We start from the raw sequence: 17010 nt of genomic DNA, 5'->3' as shown, positions 1-17010 counted from the left end.
CTAAGCAATGCACAGGGTGATCCATCTGCATTTATTTTACTTGTATATATTTTTTCCTGCCATTAGTCTTGCTCTAAATTCCAACTCATCTCTGTTCTGTATTTTGATTCAGACTTTCTCCCTCGGTGACTTTATCCATTGTGATGGCCTTCCTCTAGCACCTCTATAATAAAAACTCCAGATTTTCCAGTTCTTTTTTTTTTTTAAAGAGAGAGAGAGAGATAGTGAGAGAGAATTTTTTTTTAATATTTATTTTTTAGTTTTCAGCAGGCACAACATCTTTGTTTGTATGTGGTGCTGAGGATTGAACCCGGGCCGCACGAATGCCAGGCGAGCGCACTACCGCTTGAGCCACATCCCCAGCCCCAGATTTTCCAGTTCTAATCCAGCATTTATCCCACTGCTCTTCCTAAAAGACTACTATCCTTAAAACACTTTCTTCCTCTCATTTCTGTCTACATCAGTGCAGATCGCCTTCTGGTTCATGCATTGAAAGTGGCCCCACAAGTCACATTCTGTACAAAATACGCTCTGCGCCACCAGGCATACTTTAGTGCTAATGTTGTTCCCCAAAGTTGTGCACCCCAGCAGAATCAGATCCTGATTCTGGGCTTACAAAGACACAAACTTTGATTCCATCATCATTCATTTACACATTCAGCAACAGAATCTGGGTGGGGGCTGATGACTGCTGATATGAAACCAGGAAAATGCCTCCCACAGCAGTCAGCCCCATTGTCAAAGAGTATAGAGTAGATGAAAAATAAGGGTGGATCTGAGTGCAGACAAACCCTCCACGTAACTTCAATCCATGCAGGAACTGTGTTTCTACATGAATCAGATTGGCCCTATTAAAAGGAAAATTTGTCAGGAGAACAGTGAATTCTGAAATCATGACATGACAACTATCTTCTTCCTCAGGTGATCCCTACGTAAGAGACAAAGAAGGTGAAACAACAGAAAATAATATTTTATAATAGCCAAGGTTGGCATCAATTAAACTAGGGTAAACCACACAGAAGTTTTCTTATTTACCTGGTAAGCCAAACCCTCAAACCAAACCAGGCCATGTGGCTCTCTCTCTCAATTCCATACTCTTGTATTATCTCTTTCAAATTTGTAGATTATGATATGTATGACAATAAAGGCTAAATGGGCCAAAATCTCAGAAGGAGAGAGAGATAAAGTAGAGCACACAGAGAAAGAGAGAGCTACTGTTTGCTCTAGTATGGTAAGCCTGGCTTGAGCAACCTCCTTGGTCAGCCTCATATGTGAAAGGAGGAAGCCAACTTGATGTTTGCTGTTCCTTCCTACTGATGGAGTGTCTGACATGGATGTGGTTGGTACTTTAAAAATGCCATGGGTGGGTTAATTGTCATAAAGGCATTTAATTAAGAAGTTGTCTACTTCTTGATGTTTGTGATTATGGAAGCATATTGATATATTATGTGATCCAGTGTCATCATTAACCTGGAAATGGATATTATTATGGTTTAGATATGAGGTATCCCCCAAAGCTCATGTGTGACAATGCAAGAAAGCTTAGACGTGAAATGATTGGGTTATGAGAGCTTTAACCTAATTAGTGCATTAATCCCTTATAGGAATTAGCTGGGTGATAACTATAGGCAGGTAGGGTATGTGACTGAAGGAGGTAAGTCATTGGGGGACATGCCTTTGGGGTATTTATTTTGTTCCTGGTGAGCACAGCTCTCTTTCTGCTTCTTGGTGCTAAATTCTGAGCTGCTTTCCATTGCCACATGTGTCCACCATGATGTATACTTCCACCTGAGGCTCCTAGGAATGGAAATGGTCCTCTGTGGACTAAGACCTCTGAAACTGAGCCTACTGGAAAACTTTTTCTCCTCTTTATTGTTCTTGACTGGTGTTTTGGTCATTATGGCAAAAAAGCTAACTGAAACTTATTTTTAAGTATTTTTTTGTAAATATTTCTTTGAATAAAGGAGTCCATACATAACATTAGTGTGTATTATATTAAAAATCATCAATTATAATGCTTGCTACTATTTCATGTGAGTAATCTATTTTCCTATTTGTTGACTGTTATACCAATACTAAACTATATTGCCCCTGAACACATGATCATTACTACTATAAAAAGATATTTTTTGATTAATACTTTAATACACAGTGCAGAAATTTAGAATAAAGTCATGGAGAAACAGTCTTTTAGGTTTTTTTTCTTGTTCATAACAAAGCCCTGGGAATATATTTTAAAATGGTGATTCTCAAAGCTCTCAGAGATTCTAACTCAGAAAATATGCTCGGAGGCCAAGAAATTAGATTTGTTAAAAATTACCTCAAGTGAATCTGGTGATCAGAAAACACCTGTAAAGAATCCTTAATCTCTAATATTATATAATTCTAGTATCAAGCTGCTTTTCTAACATTGGGCCTTCTCCTTATTTTTATTTTACACCCAGCAGAAGAAAATTTATTACCTCATTTCTACATTTTAAAAAGGCCTGTATTATGGGTGAAAACAACTGGTACTAAAACTGATTACTGTTATTTAGAAAATTTGAGACTAAAATATAGAATATTAAGGACGACTATGTCTTTCTAAGAAAGAATTTTAGTAATTCTTAAAGAGTCAAATAAAATACCCATTTAGAGTAGAGGTTCTAAGATGGTGGTCAGGTGAATCCACAATGTTACAGCAGTATTTTTTTACTCTTCTCTTGGAGAAGAGTAAATAAAATAATTAGTTTCACAGCAGCAAACTGAGGTAGGGAAATCAGGAAAAAGGAGAAAGGGGACTAAGCAAGTTAGTATCCAGGAGAAAACCAAAAATATTTGTTTGTAGAATAGAAAAATAATTTTGAAAGGCAACAGATGATGGCAGTGTCAGAAATGCTGTGATTCAGTGCAGGGGTGAGGGGGAACATGTTTCTATCAAGAAGAAAGACACTTTCCCACCAAGCTTAGGTGGGAAACATATCCACATATTGGAACATATCCACAATTGGAACCAATAATAAACTCATAAGGATTAGGCTCCAAATAAAAGACTAGCAGAGTGGATTACAAAACAAGATAGACTGTGATGTTCACCAGAGACTCATTTTTAAGCAAAGACATCACAGGCAGGAAGTAAAAGGATGTAAAAAGATATTCCATGGAAATAAAGTATAAAAACAAGCAGAAGTATGTATTTTCATTGTCAAGAATGAAGATTTTCAGCACAAACTTATCTGAAAGACAAGGAAGGTCCCTCCATACTGGTAGAGGGAATAATTCAACAAGAAGATATGATGATAATAAATATTTATGCCCCAAATGCTTCTTGACTTTGTCAGATAAACCCCAATACAATAATACTGGGCAATTTCAAATATTCTTCTCACTAGTAGATGGGGTTTTCAGATAATACAATATTGGTATTTCTGATCTAAACTACTAAAACCAATGGATGAAATAGACATCTGTAGAATATTTCATCTAACCACACATGAATTCACTCTCTTCTCAGCAGCTCATGGATCCTTCTACAAAATAGAGTATATTTTAAGTCACAAAACAAGTCTTGGCAAATTAAAAAAAAATTTATGCAATCACTTGCATCTCATCAGATCATGATACAATGAAATTAGAAGTCAAGGACAAAAAAAATAATAGAATCCACATAAATACATGTGAAATTTTCTGTTAAATGAGGAATGAATCATAGAACAATTGACAGGAGAAATTAAATATTACTCTAATCAAACATGAATAGTGAAACATTGAACAAAATATCTGGGATACGATTAACATAGTCTTAGAAGAAAAGTTTATAGTTTTAAGTGCTTATATTAAACAAAGAGAGAGAGAGAGAGAGAGAGAGAGAGAAAGAGAGAGATTCCAAATAAGCAATATAATGTTACAACTGAAGACCCTAAAAAAGTAGAAACAAACTAATTCCCAAACCAGCGAAAGGGTGGAAAAATTAAGATAGAGCTGAAATTAATGAAACGAAGACTAAAGAAATAAAGCACTGATGTAACAAAAAAGTTGGTTTTGTGAAGACATTAACAAAATTGATAAGCCCTTAGTGTAACTAAACAAAAGAAAAAGAGAAAGAACCCAAATCAACAAATTAGGGGTAAAAATGAGATATCACCACAGATATTTCTGAAATTTAGAGGATCATTAGGGACTATTTTGAAAACATATTTTAATAAATAGGAAACTCTGTAAGATATTGACAAATTTCTAGACTCATATGACTTACCCAAAATAAAACAAGAGGATACAGAATACTTTAACAGGACCATATCAAGCAACAAGATTGAAGCAGTAATAAGAAACCTTCCAACAAAGAAAAACCCAAGACAAGATGGATTCTCAGCTCAGTTGTACCAGATTTTTAAGGAAAGACTAATGTTAATTCTTCTCAAATTATTCCATGAAATAGTAAGAAAGAAAACACTTCTAAATTCATTCAATGAAGCCAGTATCACCCTGATACCAACACTGGACAAAGACATATCAAGCAAAGAAAACTACAGATCAACATCCCTGATGAATATAGATGCAAAAATCCTTTATTACATATTACCAATTTACACTTGATAACATGAGAAGATTTTATACCATGACAAAATGGGTTTTATCCTAGAAATGCAAGGTAGGCTCAACATACACAAACCAATAAATGTAATTCTTCACAAAAAGTGGAATTAAGAACAAATATTACATTATCATCTCAGTAAATGGAGAAAAAGCCTTCAACGAAATTTGGTATCCATTCATGTTAAATACATTGAAGAAACTAGGGACAGAAGGAACTTGCAACATCATAATGGTTATATATGACAAACCCCAAATAGACATTATAACAAATAAAGGAAAACTGAGAACCTTTCCTCCAAAACCAGGAACAAAATATGACATTCAATCTCACCACTTCTATTCAATATATTCTTTGAAATTCTAGCCAAAGCAATCAGGCAAGAGAAATAAACTAAAAGAATGCAAATAGAAAAAGAAGAGTTCAAATAGTCTCTGCTGATAACATGATCCTGTGCTAAGTCTCAGAAAACTATATCGGAAGATTTCTAGAGATAATAAACAAATTCAGTGAAGTAGCAGGATAAAAGATCACCATACAAAGATCAATAGTTTTCCTATACTGCACTAATAAATCTGTCAAGAAAAAATTATGAAAACAATTTCATTCACAATACCCTAAAAAAGTAATTGGAATTAAATTTAACCAAGAAAATTAAAAACCTCTACAATAAAAATTTTTAAAAAGTAAAGAAAGAAAATAAGGAACTTAGAAGTTGGAAAATTCTTCCTTATTATTAAGTAGGAAGAATTAATATTGTTAAAATGGGTGTATTATCAAAAACAATTTACATATTTAATGTAGTCCTCATCAAAATACCAAGTTTGGGTATTTTGATGAGGACTACATTAAATCTGTAAATTAGAAGAAAGACCTAAAATGCATATGAAAGAATAAAAGACCCAGAATAGCCAAAACTATACTGAGAAATAAGAGCAATTATGGTGTTATCATAACACCTGATCTCAAATTATGTTACAAAGCTCTAATAACAAAAAAAACCCCATAGTATTGGCTTAAAAACAAGGTTGAAGACCAATGGAATAGAAGACACAGAGACAACCTCACAAAAACACAGTCATCTGATCCTTGACAATGGTTCCAAAAACACACATTGGAGAAAAGATAACCTTTTAAACAAATGGTGCCAGAAAAATAGGATATCCATTCATAGAAGAATGGAACTAAATCCCTATCTTACCCTGAACAAAAATCAACTTAAAGTGAATCAAAGACCTAGGATTTGGACCAGAAACACTGAAACCTCTAGAAGAAAACAGGATCAGCACTCTAATACACTGACATAGGCATTGACTTTCTTAATAAAACTCCTAAAGCTCAAGAAATAAAACCAAGAATCAATAAGTGGGATGGAATCAAATGAAAAAGCTTCTGCACAGCAAAGGAAATGATTAAGAACATAGAGAAATGTACAGAATGGGAGAAAATCTTTGCCAGCTACTCCTCTAACAGGTGACTAATATCCAGAATTACATAAAGAATTCAAAAAAACTTGACACCAGAGTTAACAAATAACCCAATCAATAAATGAGCTAGTGTACTGAAGAGACATTTCTCAAAAGAAGAAATTCAAATGGACAACAAATATATGAAAAACTGTTCAACAACCTTATCTGTTGGGGAAATGCAAATCAAAACTACACTTAAATTTCATCTCATTCCAGATAGAATGACAATAATTAAAAATACATATAAAATAACTGCTGGCAATCAAAAAGTTACATTTGTACTTTGTTGGTAGGACTGCAAATTAGTACAACTACTTGGGAAGTGATATGGAAATTCCTCAAAATATTAGGAATGGAGCTACCAGACTACCTAGCTATCTCCCTCATCAGTAATTATCCAAAAGAACCAAAATCAGCATACTATAGTGATACATATTTGATATGTATATCACCAGTGTTTATAGTAGTACAATTCACAATAGCCAAAGTGTCTTTCAAGACACAAATAGATAAACAAAAGGTGGTGTGAATCTACAATGGAGTTCTACTCAGCTATAAAGAATGAATTAATTTTTGTCATTTGCTGGTAAGTAGATGGATTTGGAGGACATCGTGTAAAGTGAAATAAGCCAGACTCAGAAAGTCAAAGGTTGACTATTTCTTCTAATATGTGGAAACCAGAATGAGAGAGAGAGAGAGAGAGAGAGAGAGAGAGAGAGAGAGAGAGAGAGAAAGGGGGATCTTAGGAAAATAGAAGGGAGACCAATAGAGTAGAGAAAGGGGATTGAGAGAGAGAGAAGAAGAGAAGGTGCGGTGAAGTACCTTGTCAAGGGGAACAAAATTTACCAAATTATGCTATGTTCATGTATAGACAATGAATCCCATTTGCATATATGATTATAATGCACTGACATAATAATAATAATGGAAGGAAGATTAGTAAAATAGAGCATATGGACCTGGGAGAGAGAGGAAAGGAAAGGGAAGGTGCTGGGGAATGAGATTGATCAAATTATGCTATGCGCACATATGAATCGGGTATAATGAATCCCACTATTATGTTTGATTATAATGTTCTAACAACAAATGGATAAATAAATAAACCCAGTATGAAAAAAATTTACTACAAAATATCCCAAGTAGATCAAATGTGAAGTTGACAAAATGAAAGAAAATACCCATTTAGTCTACTGTATAGACTCTGTATCTCATTATTTTCTCACCATGATTTTTGATCTTCAGTTTATACAAAGCATAATAACTTGTCCATTACTATGGGGACTTGGGAATGAGAAGTAGAGAGGAAGAAATAATTTTAGGATTCTCTGAAGGAATGAATGTATTAGAATTAGAGGGATAATTTTAATAAGCCTCTTTATCCTTCTATGGTTTGATATTGGGAAATTATTCATGGCAAGATTCCCCTCTTCTTTGTCCTTTCATCAGGGTGGTGCTTCTGCATGATCCTTGGCCCATAACATATGCTTGCAAAATGTATAGTTTCTTGAGATCCACCTCTGATCCACTAAGTTAGAATTTTCAGGATTGGGTCCTTAATATTTCTGGTAGTCAGAAATACTCCCAGAGAGAGATTAACCTGATTGTGTATGCAGGAAAAAACTTTCTGTGAGGGGCTAAGTATATGTCAAACTTTGACAGGTTTCTATAGCACCTATTAGCATGGATCAATGATAATGAAGACTTGCTTTCTTTAGGCATATAGTATTTTGATTTATGGAGCTGGAATGTGATCAGATACTTACCTTGCTTCCTGATGGCAGAAACAAACAAACAGGCAAACATGAGTTGAGAGATGAAAGGACAGAACAGCGATTTTTATCAATCTAATTGTTATTTTTCTACTTAATCTCTTTAATTTGCACATTTTTGAGGAAAACAGGCAACTAAATGTTTGACAGGATTATTATGTATGTGCAGGAGTCTTGCACTTGATGCAATCAGAAATAACAACTAAGTCTCAAATCTCTAAACAATGTCCACTGGGAATAATATTTTTTTTCAAAGTCTTGAAGTAGAAATGGTTCTTAGCCATTAGCTATGTAAAGATTGGACAAAAAGTACAAAAAAAAAAGTTGAGAAACATTTTAAAATGTTAAGTTATAGGACAACTCCACCCAATGGATTTCTGTTGAATTTCACTTTTGTTAAGAAACACTATTCTGTATATACTAAATGCAATCTGAACTTATATTTAACTGATCACAGTTATGGGAAGAGTAAATAATTAGTGCTGTAGACAGAGAAAGGAATGGAAGAAAATATATTCAGATATAAACAGATTTTGATGTGTGTGGAAAATGTGGAGTGAATATATTTTCTATTTTGAACATATTTTCCGTATCTAACTTTTCATCATCTATCACATATCTTTCTATTTACATCTATGTAAAATTAGTGGAAATGGTCAATAAACTTTATTTTACAGAAAGCATTCATGAAGTGCTGAAGGACAGTTTGGGGGCTATGTACATGTTAAAAAGGTTATGCTGCTTTAGTTCTTGTATCATGTTTATAATTGGTTGTGACTTGTAATCCAATAGTTCAATAGGACCAGAAGTGAGATAATTGCATTTTACTTCCACCTTTTCCATTAACTTGGTTTGCTATTATGGGTAAGTAATTTAATATATCTACTTCAGTTTCCTCTTTAGTGAAATGCAGACAGCCACATTAGCTTTTTTTTTTTTTAACTCTAGCATCAAAAATTAATTGAGGGAATGACTAGCTGGGAAGAATGGCAAATACTGGAAGAATCTATTCATTAATATTCTGCAAGATAATATCAGTACTTTATTTCTTGAAGCAGTTTAGAAATATTAGCGATCTAACTCTTTTGAAAAATAAACCCAAATAAGCAATGATAAAAAATAAACAAGATTATGATAAAGTCAATAAAAATGAGTAAAATAAGTGGAACTGGAGATTTGTTTAGTTGAGTATAAGAAATAATTATATATGCTTTGTAATCATTTAAGCTGTAAGCTATGATAAATAGATTGCAAATATCTGGCTTAAATAAGATGAAGTTAATTTTTTTTCTTTTATATAAGGGTCTGTTTGGAGAGGGCATTCATACAAGGCAGAGAGGCAATGTCTCAGGGCAATGTTAAGAATTTAACATTGTAAAATTACTGTACTTTGCTTAAGGGAAGTTGGGAAATATAAACCCTAAGTGGTTCACTGTATCAACAGAAAAAAAATTAGTAAAGGTGGCTGTGTTTTGATGTAGGCAAGCTAGCATTCTTTTAGTTATATGGATAACTTGTTCTCAGAAATCAGTCTGTGAAATCATTGCATCAATATGCTATGGAAAGTGTATCCAATTTTTCTCCCTCTTTGCTCTTATCTTATCCCATGGTTTTAAATTCCATCCATAAGCTGATGGTTCCCAAATTTTTATTAACAGCTTTGATCCCTACCTTAAACTCTGTCTAGATTGGTATAGTGAGGAATTACTTACCCATCCAATGAATGTCAAATATCTCAAGTTTAGAATGTCAAATTAGTTAATGGCCCCAGTATTCACCCCAAATCTGGAAGCCAGATTTAATTACTCCACTCAAACGAAGACAGTCCCTGAATAATTCCTTTTAGTCTTTCTTCCTTGTATAATAGAAACCTTGAGTGTTAGGTGGGACCTGCCATCCCAGCTGCAGACTATATTTTCAGCTTCCCTTGTGATTAGGTGTTGTCCAATGACTAAGATTTGCCTTATGGGACGTAGACCAAATCAGGCAAGCATGATTCTAAGTCTTGTACATGAAAGGAATGAGTCAGTAATTGCCACTCGTATACATTGCTGGTGGGAATGGCATGAAAAAGAGTCTGGCAATTTCTTATAAAGTTAAATATGAATTTACCATAGGATCAGCAATTCTAATTTTAGATGTTTATCAAAAGCAATGAAAATATTTACCCAAAGAAAATAGAAATATTTCTTCACACAAAGACTGGCATAAAAATATTTACAGCTGCTATATTCATAATAGGTAAAAACTGGAAACGATTAATTGCCCATTGAAAAGTGAACGTATAAAGATGTGGTATATCTGTCCAACGGAATAGTCTTCAGTAACAAAAGGGAACAAACTGCTCACACAATGACTAAGACAATCCCTAAACAATTGTGCCGAATGAAGAAAGGAGTACATAGAAATGTGCAGACCATATCATTCCACTTAGGATAAATGCTACAACAGGCAACGTTATTCCACAGTGGCAGAAAGCAGATTAGTGATTACCTGGAGTTTCCAAAGGGTAGGAGTAGTGACCTCAAAGGGGTAAGCAGAGAATTTTTTGGGGATGACACACACACACACATACACCCCACAGACATACCTTAATATTAGTGGTACTTTAAAAGATTCATTAAAACTTACCAGCACAGACCACAGAGTATTAAATAAGAAATCAATCATTTTGAAAACAGATATTTCTTAAAAACAGAAATATAAATGGACATTAGAACTGTGTAAGCTAATTATCTCTAAAGAAAGTTTAAGATATATTTTTCACGTATCAATTGTTTAAAAAACAAAGAACCGAGGGAGTGCCTTCATTTTTCTTTCCCTTCTTTTTCCTTGAAGTCTCATGGGCTTGACTGTCAGCTTGATGATAAGAGCTAGGTGAATCTTAGACCTCGAATGAGTGTCAAGTACTCAAAAGGCGGTTTCATTCTGGATAGCTTAAGTTGAAAAACTCAGTGTTTCCCGTGTTTGTTCTACTGTTGAGCGGGGTCTTCTCCTAGTAGCTGTCCTGTATCTTAATTCAGTGATTCAATCCTTAACACAGTAAATTTGTGAGTATCTGATCTAGCCATGGCATTACCCTTCTCTCTTGACTTTTGTTTGCCCATTGGCCTCCTATATCTTTTTTATTTTTATTTATTTGGGGGGGGTCTGCTGGGGATTGAACCCATGGCCTTATGCATTCGAGGCAAGCATTCTACCAACTGAGCTGTATCCCCAGCCAGGCCCCCTGTATCTAATCTACCCTGGTCATTAACGTAATTGCAAAGATCATATCAATCTTTTATACCTCCTCTGCCTAAAACTTGCTCATGACTTCCAATATTAATTAGAAAAGGATCCCAATCCCTTCTTTTGGCCTTGTTTCTATCTTCTTGCCTATCACCTCTCTTTTTTATTCACCACACTGAAACCACATCCTCATTCTTCCCAACCCAGGGTAGGCTCTATATCTAATGTGGGCTCACTGTAAACATCACTTCCACAGGAAGGTTTTTCTCTGACTACATTACCCAAAATAGGATCCCATTCCAGGAGAGTGTCTATCTCATGTGGACCTATCTCATTCTCTTCTTGAAATGAACCAGAATTAGTGTGTAAGTATATCACATTTTTATTTCCAATAAAATGTAAACTCAATGAAAACAAAATGTTGGTTGGTTTTGTTTAATATTCAGCCTCCTAAAACCACACTTGGTATGCATTGGGTATTCCTTATTGTGCATTGAAGGAAAAAGAATGCTCCCTAATTCTATGTAGTTTATATCATTGTTCATTTAGTTAACTGTGCCGAAAATACTGGGGTCACCCTTCATTCCTCAGCCTCTCATCAAATTAATTCTAAGCACCTCGATGAATTTTTATGTGTAAGGACTGGTTCCTTTCACTTCCTTTCAGCCTTGTCTCTCTACCTTGGCCTAGGCCATGAATAACCTTACAATGTCACAATGGCCTCTTAATTTCCCTCCCCTTTGCCAGCATTGTATGATTTCCTTCTACCTTTTCTTTCCTTCTCCCTTGAAAGTTTCAGTAGTGCTGTAAATTTTTACATTTTTAACCTTTACCACAGTTTGAATTTTTTTTTCTTGTGGTGCCATGGATGGAACTCAGTGTCTTGCAGGTGTTTAGCTGTGCTCTGTGGCAGAGCTTCACCCCCAACCTAAACCAATCACTTTCTAACTCAGGCCAGGGAAATTTCTATATGCTTTTTCTGAACCTAGAGTACTCACTGCTTTCATTTCTCCCTAAAAAACTAGTCTGGTGTTCCTACTCAACCACCTGTGCCATAGTTAGACATACACCACTTAGGCCAAGAAGCCTTTCTAGAGCCCCAACTTCGAGATACCGTCTTTCCTCTGATCATGTTCTCAAAATTTTAGCAGTTGTTATTCTGAATTCTGTCCTATATCCCCTATCTAGACCATATTTTCCCCCAGAAATGGAATATAAATCTGTCTTCTTCATGCTTATAGATATTATTGGTCAGAACACTTGGAACACAGTACGTCCTCAATAAGCATGAATTGAATGTCTGCATGAGCACCATCTTCACCAAAGCTAGTTGTATTAGCTGCTTTATAATATTTGGAATTAATGTGAAGATAGGTACATGATAACATTAACTTGCAGTGGACCTGAGAAGGGTAACTCTGGTGTGTTCTCTAGTGTTAAGAGTTATGGCAGCCTCTTTGGAATGTTTTGGGAGTAACTTCTGCAAAGGTAAGGCTATTATTATACAACGTTTCATAAAATCTAATGAAAAATCTGCCCCTGGGGATCAGAACTGTAGGAGAATAAAGTTGATGAAAGGAAATTGCTGTTAGACATCTTATGTCAAATAAACCTTGTAACTCTTGTTTTGTGCCTCCCAGCTTGAGTGCGCAAGAGAAAAATGCAAATTTTCCAAATGAAGTACAGCTAGCAGTGCATAAATTTCAAGAAGACAGTAGGATACACTTATTAAAACTTGGCAAGGATCAAAATTGAATGACTTTTTTTTCTTTGAAATGCCAGTTTTTTTCTTTTTAAGATTAGGTTTTCCCTAAAGCTACATCAATTATAAATAATTGTCTGCTAGCAAAACTGGCACAGTTAAAGCAAATAAACTAAGAAATTAAACTGATTAAAAAATAAACAAGAGATTTTAGTTTTTTTTTTAAGTCGATGACTTCGATAGCATGCCAAAATGAGTTTTCCATGTCTGTGTAAGAATATTAATATTATGGGAGTCATAGATTAATGCTTTTTTGTTGTTAGGGAAAAATTCTGGGAATCTGTTTGGACTTGCTGTATAAAGAAAGTTACTCTATTTTTACTTTACAATTTTTCTTGGAGGTATTTTACTCAAGGTTCTTTGTACTGCACAGCCCAAGCCAGCCCAAGCTAGTTTAATTAATAAAGTGGATTTTTAAAAATATGTATTATATAGAATGTTGTTAGTCCTCAGAAAAGCCATCTCTCATCTTTGCTTTACTCCCCCATTTCTTCCTCCTTTTTTCTTCCTAGTTTCCTTTTGTTTTTCTTTCTGTGGTTCATATGGCAGAATACTGGTATCCTGAGAATCTCTCTCTCCACCTCAATTCCACATTTTTAGAAGACAGAATCGGACTGGTCATTATAGCGTGGACTGGATCATGCAGTACAGCATGGCTGCCAAGATGCACAGCTTCTTGTCGGATAGCAGCAGGATGTGAGACTATTGGTGCCCACTACAATAGTTTATCAGTCCTTGAATGGAACCCCAGATACTAACCTTACATTAAATTAGAGGCTACTGTGAAAAATAAAATAATGCTGTTTATGTTCAAATAAACTGTCCTCTTATTTAAAATTGACTTTCTAAAATCTTGTCCTTGAATTTTTTTCTGCACTTTCTAGACCCATTTCCATGAACGAAAGAAATGGTGTTTTTAATAGGAGTATTTATATTGTCAAATACAAATACAAATATGAGACACGAACTTCAGAGACTGGTGCCAGTTTTTTTTTCCTCCACTTGGTGTTGTGTGTGCTTGTTTATTAACAGTAAAAGTATAAATGACACTGAGGACAAATGAGGATTGGATTACTGCCATGAATTCATTTGTGTCCTTACCTCCTCTGTGAGGACCCTGCAGTAAACACTGCTGGATAAACAAGGCTGAGTATGGGTTTTAAACTGGTCTGTTTTAGGAAAGTTGGATGACTGTCTTTCCCAAAATCATTTCCTTCATGATTTTGTGAAGGCTCCATGACGATTTCCAGTTGTCTTTTTAGCTCTGGTTCCAATCTATATGCTGATGATACATATTACACACACATACACACACACACAGGGTCAGCCCCCATCATTCTCCTAATAACCAGAGCTATATTTTATTTTTCTTACTCCCTTCTGCTACCACAAAAGTACAAATTACAAAACTGAACTCATTCTGTCAACTTCCTTGGCCCCCTCTCTGTGAACTTGTTTCTTTTCCTGCTGTTCCAGAGTTGGGCGTCAGTACCATCTCCTTAGTCAACCAAGCTATGCAATCCAGAGATCAGCAGATTTACTCTCTGCTCCTGGCCAATCACTTTTCTCCGATCTCCAAGTACTGATGGGAGTTTACAAAATCACATTGAATCTATTATGCTTGGCCTGTGTCCTCTAGATTGATTTGTTGCAGACTCATCAATATAAGCATATTTTGAACTTGTCTTCATCTTCTGCCTTTGCATCTATCTTGTCAACAGAATGCCATTTGGAATATGCTATTATAAATATACTGATTCCTCTTTAAAAATAATTTGGGGGTCCACCCACAGACGATCAGGATAACATCTGACTTGTTTCTAAATCTGACTTCAACACAGCTTTTTATCCTTAATTTCTCTGCTACATGTACTATATACTATCTTTGAACCACCTGCCAATTTTGGCCAGGCCACAAACAAATGATACTCCCAAGTATTTTGAACATAGTACATTACATATTAATTGCTTGTAGGCTTTTGTTTGAGTTCCTCAAGGACAGAGATGGCATTTTTGTATATTGTTGAGAGCCACAGCCGAATGGGCCCCAGCAAACTTCCAGCTGCCGGCTGATGATTGGCTCACAGCGGCCCCAGCAACATCTAGCTGATTGGCTCCTCGGCCCCAGCAACATCTAGCTGATTGGCTCCTCTGCGGTGATGCTCATTGGGCTGTTTCCCTGCCCTTTCAGACCACGGAGCTGCTCATTGGGGGACTTTTTTGGCTCCGCCCACGTGACCCAGCCAATCGGCCTCAAGAGCAGGAGGATTGTGGGAGGTGGAGAGAAGCTTGTGTGGGAGAGAGAGGCTTGTGGAAAGCTGGTGGTGGCAGTTGAGGCTCTGAGGGTTTTTCCTGAGAGGCTGTTTTGTTTGGCGTGTGTGGTTCTAAAAATAGAGTTAGTTTCTTTTGACAAGTGGCTCCTGATTGTGCCCAGCCAGACTGCGGCAGTATATCTTTATGTACATCTCAGATCAGTGCCTGGGAACAGAACAGATGTAGACTAAATGTTGACTGAATAAAGCTATGACCATTCAAGAAGCCTATGCATCTATTTTTCATTGGAAGACATAGCAAGCACATCACAAGAATTGAAAATTTATCATATGCCCTGATGATTCTCCTTCACTTGTGAAGCATCAGTAATAATTGCCTTGTGTTATGGAAATGTATTTGCTGAAGAATTCTGTGTCATGGATGACAGCTAGAAATTATAATGCTGAGAAAAATTACAAAAGGGCAATGTCACTTCCTTATAGTAAGTTCCTTCTTTTTTCTTCTCAAGTTTAGCCACTGATATGTGTTTAGATGTTTGTATCATACTAATTTAGGTTTTTGAGAACTATTATTTATAATTTTATGTTGTCCCTAAAGCTCAGCTATGCTTGACAAGTTTAAAAACCCATATATATGAAATAGGATGTAATACTTCTAAACAACAGAGAATATAGATGCTCCATGTACAAGTTAGACCACATTGCAGGACTTATAAAAAAAAAAGTAGCTTGTAGAATACTGGTTTTTTAATTCTGAACTGACTGACAATTTCTGACTTTTGCAGAGTTCTAGAGGCTAGGGAGTAGAAGAAAATTGAAAGGATACTTTTGAAGCCACTGGTATGCTATGAGTCCCCTTTCCCTCCAAAGAAGGAAGGGTTGGTGCTATTAAAATTATATCAGTAGTAAAAAAAAGTGATGTTCTATAAATATAGAATATAAATGTGCTACAATTTATTTCATTCATTAAGGAATGATTTGTTGTCTGAGTGGAAAGCTAGTTCAAGGAAAATTTGGTTAGTTGACTATATTTAGGCTTTGAGAAAAAAATATTGGCATAAGATATCTAGATGAAATGCAAAATTGGTTAATGTTGAAGTTTTATTACCTATCACTTTTTAATTGTTTTATTTAAAAGACATATTTTTATGCCTAGGTACAAAGTATATGAAAGGCAACTTAAAATCTAAAATAAACATATAACTTTATAAAATCAAAGCTTTAAATGATAATAAAACAAAGAAACATTTTGTTAGAGACTAACAGTTACCTTACAGTGATCCAGTATGGTATTGAAAAGACAAACAGTTGTTCATTAATCTTATTTGCAAGCTTTTGATAATGTTTGTTGGCAATTCTTGACCCTCTTTTCAAATATGTGCATCAATGGGTCCCTGTAGCTCGGGCCAAAGGGAGCTGTTGTTTGAGTGGTCAGAAGTGTGAGTGGTCAGAAGTGTGTGTCAGGCTGGCTGGCTGGCTGATAGGGTATGAGCCAAATAGAGATGACCATGTTGGCTGTCCTACAATCCCACAGCATAGAAAGGCAAAGCATGCAAGAGGATTTTTGAAGGTCAGACATAGAACATGTAAGAATGTGAGAAAGTGGGCAATTATAAATTCTGCCTAGGGGAACCACTGAAACTTCATTCAGAGGAGCGAGAAAAAAATCAGGTGATACCTGGGACCTCAGTAGGTAAAGGTCAGAGAAGAAAGTATTATCTGCATCTAAAGGAAGGCAGGGGAGAAGGTTCCAGTCGGTAGGGGAGGGCTGGTGTCTGGAGAATGAACTGCTTTGAGCACCTGCCAGCCAGAATAGGACTTTTATGACTTATTCCTTGTCCTGTTCTGTGATTATAATGTAGCAATTAATAAAACTGAAGCACCAATGGATAATGAAAAACAGAAACACAAACCTTTCTTAACAGTTTCCTGA

This window comes from Marmota monax, unplaced genomic scaffold (genome assembly GCF_021218885.2).
Source record: "Marmota monax isolate L192 unplaced genomic scaffold, Marmota_monax_Labrador192_F-V1.1 WCK01_AAM20220418_F8-fsc00110, whole genome shotgun sequence".
NCBI classification, from domain to species: domain Eukaryota; kingdom Metazoa; phylum Chordata; class Mammalia; order Rodentia; family Sciuridae; genus Marmota; species Marmota monax.
The sequence above is the reverse complement of the archived record's forward strand: the minus strand, read 5'-3'. Positions refer to the sequence as shown.